A 4,740-nucleotide genomic window follows, 5' to 3' on the forward strand; every position below is an offset into this window, starting at 1 on the left:
CCTCTTGGTCACTGGTATGTGATCCAAAAGGGTAAAGTGTAAGTCTGGTTCCCTGTGTCCCATATCTGTGAAAAGTTTCCACACAGGTAAATCAATATGCTTTTTACAAATTGAGTAACGGTGTTGATTAAAGTGTGTTCTGAAATCGAGTGTGGTTACACACCTACGTACAGCAGGTGACATGTCAATACGTAGACCACGAACTCTGAACTACAGGTCAGATACCATCTGATCTTATATTCTTTGTATTTGTATGAAGAAAGGAAAATATGGCCACTCACCATGTTCATCTTGCTTTATTGCATGATAAAATACTCCCATAAGCACATAGGGAGAGGGAAGGAGCCGGGGGCACAAGAGGCAACAAGCTCTGTTTCGCACTTAGCAAAGTGCTTCTTCCGGCCGGAAGGCCGGAAGAAGCACTTTGCTAAGTGCGAAACGGAGCACCACCGTCATTGATTTGCAAAAAAACATCCAAGTCCATGGACCGGCTTATTATCTGCATAATCGCAGTGACTTAGTAACATTCTCTCTATCTACTTATATTCTTTGTTCTTGGTGGGATGTGTGAAGCTCGGACCTTTGTTCACAATTAATACAATTACGACATGGAAAACTCCCCTTGTTTTGTGCCGTGATATGTATAAAGGCCTGCGCAGCTGGCCTTATTTTGTGGGAGGAGCGGGCTGCCTTTAAGAACCCACGGCCGCCTCACATCCAGACGCCGTGGGTTCTTCGGTTGCAGGTCATGTTACGTCATCCCTGATCAGCTGACAGTCGGGTCAGCTGGCCGGAAGTTGAGCTGACTGGAAGTTTGGTTGGCGTCGGTATGGGTAAGTGGCTGGGACTGACTGAGGCATGCGGCGGCGCCCTCCTCGCTCCGGAGGTAAGCCGCAGCTTCGGAGGGACCTCAGTCAGTCCAGCCCTGGTGTTTATATGCTTTATTTGGCGCACGATTAACACTGTTATGGGGACCTGGGGCCGCATCGCGGGCGCGGCGTGAGGCCACGGGATGCGGCACCAGGTGTGTGACATGAGTTTTTTCGGTCGCATCTAATCGCCGCAGGTTCTTCACGTCATCCCCGATCAGCTGACTGTTGGGTCAGCTGATTGGAAGCTCATTTGGAGTCAAAGCCGGTGTGGGTAAGTGGTTGGGACTGGCTGAGGTGTGAGGCGGCAAGCCGCAGCTTCGGGGGGAACCTCAGTCAGTCCAGCCCTGGGGATTATATATTTTGGGGGGCACAATTAATAGTGTGGTATTCACGTGGGATTTCCTTTCATATATTTCATATTTATACTTTAGGGTTTCCGGGCGGTGTGCCTCCAGCTGTTGCGGAGCTACAAATCTCACTTATACTGCGATGGATTTGAGTTGGATCTCCACTTCAGGTGGGAGTTCTGTCCTTAATAAACAGGAAAGGTGTATTGTTTAGGTTTGGGGCTTGTCAGTTGACAATTTCTATTTATTCAACACGTTATTTGCACAAATTACGCTTTTCATGCGTTCCGCTATGTTATTTAAAAAAATAAAAATAAATAAATATGTACGCTCATTTAGTCATTTCATGCACACATTTCTTATACATAGACGGTCATGTAGTTGTGCCGGGCACACGCTTCTTTTTCTACGCATATGCTCATATAGTTGTCGGTGTACACGCTCTTATGAGTTAATTTATATAAGTTATGGTCTGTGCACGTAGTTGGTCTGTACATTCTCATATAATTTGTTCGCTCTTATAATTTTTTCTACACATGCGATCATATTGTTATTCCGGGTTGTTGTATACGTCCATAGCATTTATACCATACGCACGTTTATAGGAGTCACGCTGTACACACGCTGGTAGGATTCATGCTGTACACATCCTGGTAGGATTCATGCTGTACACACGCTGGTAGGATTCATGCTGTATACACATTTGTAGGTTTTATGTTTTACACACGCTGGTAGGATTCATGCTGTACACACGCTGGTTGGATTTATGCTGTACACATGCTGATTGGATTTATGCTGTACACATCCTTGTAGGATTCATGCCGTACTCACGCTCGTAGGATTCATGCTGTATACACGTTTGTAGGTTTTATGTTTTACACACGCTGGTAGGATTCATGCTGTACACATGCTGGTTGGATTTATGCTGTACACATGCTGGTTGGATTTATGCTGTACACGTTTGTAGGATTCTGCTGTACACATGCTTGTAGGATTTATGCTGTACATACGTTATAGGATTTATGCTGTACAAACGTTTGTAGGATTTATGCTGTACACACGCTGGTAGGATTTATGCTGTACATACGTCTGTAGGATTCTGCTGAACATACGCTTGTGGGTTTTATGCTGTACACGCTATAGATTCTCATCATTCATACGCTTGTAGATTTTATACTGTACACACGCTCATAGGATTCATGCAGTACTTGTAGGACATACGCTCGTAGGGTTATATTGTATACACACTTGAAGAGTCATATTTTATATACGCTTGTAAGGTTTATACTGTACACAAGCTTGTAGAAATTATATGGTACACTCACTTGTAGGATTTATAACCGTACACTCGCTCGTAGGACTTATATTGTACTCACACTTGTGCACGTTTGTAGGATTCATGCTGGTAACATTTATATGGTACACACGCTTGTACAGGCCTGTAGGATTCAGGAGTTTCTTATTGTTTATACGCTTGTCGGATTTATACTATACACACGCTCGTAGGATTCATGCTTTATTTTTTGGGCTCATCCTGCACATACGCTTGTAGGGTCATACTGTATACACGCTTGTAGAGTTTATACTGTACACACGCTTGTAGGGTCATACCGTACACACGCTTGTAGGGTTTATACTGTATATACACTTGTAGGGTTTATACAGTACACACACTTGTAGAACTTATGCTGTACACTCGCTTATAGGATTCATACTGTACTCTCGCTTGTAGGATTATAGTGTACACTCTCCTTTTAGGATTTATACTGTACACTTGCTTGTAGGATTTATACTGCACTCACTCTTGTGCACGTTTGAAGGGTTCATGCTTGTAGCATTTATACTATACGCACGCTTGTACATGCTTGTAGGATTGTGCTGTTAACATACTTGTAGAGTTTTCTGCTGCACACACACTGGTAGGATATGCTGTACACGCGCTTGGTGGATTCATACTTTACACATTAGGATTATACAATACATTCACTTGTAGCATTTATACTGTACACTCGCTTGCATAATTTATACTGTATACTCGCTTGGACAAGCTTGTAGGATTTATTTTGTACACGCGCTTGTTGGGTTCATACGGTACACACTCTTGCAGGTTTCATGCAGTACATACGATTGTAGCATACATACCATACACTTGCTCGTAGGTTTTACGCTGTATACACGCTTGTACACGCTTGCAGGGTTCATACTACACACGCTCTTGTAGGAGTCATGTTGTACACACACTCATAGGAATCACACTGGGTACACGCTCACACGAGTTATAGTGTACGCACGTTCACAGCATTACACGGTTCTCACGCTCGTAGGATTAATACTGAACATGCACTCATAAGGATCGTGCTGCACACCCGGTCGCAGGACTTGTATCGTGCAGGTTTGTAGGGTTATATTACATGTGTGCTCGTGGGAATCATGCTGCGCGTGCGCTCGTGGCATGTGTTCTGTACATGCGCTTGCGGTATTTGTGAAGTCCGCACGCTCGCAGCGTTTGTGCAGTGCACATGCTCATTCAGCGCATGGGGTGTGGCCCTGTACGCAGGTATATGGTCATAATAGTTGCTACATGCTTGCATATTTTTCGTCATCGGTTGTGGTTTGCCATATATGCATTCGCTGGTGGTGCATACGCGCATATAGTTGGCCCGAGTATAGGTTCATCAAGTTGGTGGTACAGCCACGCATAGCTGTTTTATGTCAGTTTGGCACATAGTCGTTCTGTACACATCTGTATATAGGCAGGGAGATACATGGCAGTTGTTGCTGACACGTCTTCAGAATGACAATTGCACGACGCACAGGCGGTGTCTACCCATTAAACCCTTCACGCTGCAGACGGGGTATGTTGCATTATCGTTGCTACTGACATGTCTTCAGAACGACATTGACACTACACACAGGCGGTATTTATCCATTAAGCCCGCCATGTTGCAGAAAGGGTACATTGCATTATTGTTGTTACTGACACCCCTTCAGCACAACAATAGCATGACACATAGGTGGTGTATACCCATTATGCCTGCCTTGTCTGCAGGGGGATACATTGCAGTTGTTGTTACTGACACGTCTTTAGAGCAACGACATTATGACACATAGGTGGCGTATACCTGTTATGCCTGCCACGCCTGCAGGAAGGGTACGTCGCATAATTGCTGTTACCGACACGCCTTCAGAACAGCAATAACACCACACATAGGTGATGTTTACCCATTATACCTGCTACGTCAGCAGGGGGATACATTGCATAGTTGTTGTTGCTGACACTTCTTCAGAGCAACAACATTACAACACATAGATGGTGTATACCCATCACGCCTGCCTCGCCTGCAGGGGGATACATTGCATGGTTGTTACTGACACGCCTTCAGAGCAACAGCATTACGACACATAGATGGTGTATACCCATCAAGCCTGCCACGCCTGCAGGGGGGTACGTTGCATGGTTGTTACTGACACGCCTTCAGAGCAACAGCATTATGACACATAGGCGGTGATATACTCATTAT

The sequence above is a fragment of the Hyla sarda genome, chromosome 4 (genome assembly GCF_029499605.1).
Source record: "Hyla sarda isolate aHylSar1 chromosome 4, aHylSar1.hap1, whole genome shotgun sequence".
NCBI classification, from domain to species: Eukaryota; Metazoa; Chordata; class Amphibia; order Anura; family Hylidae; genus Hyla; species Hyla sarda.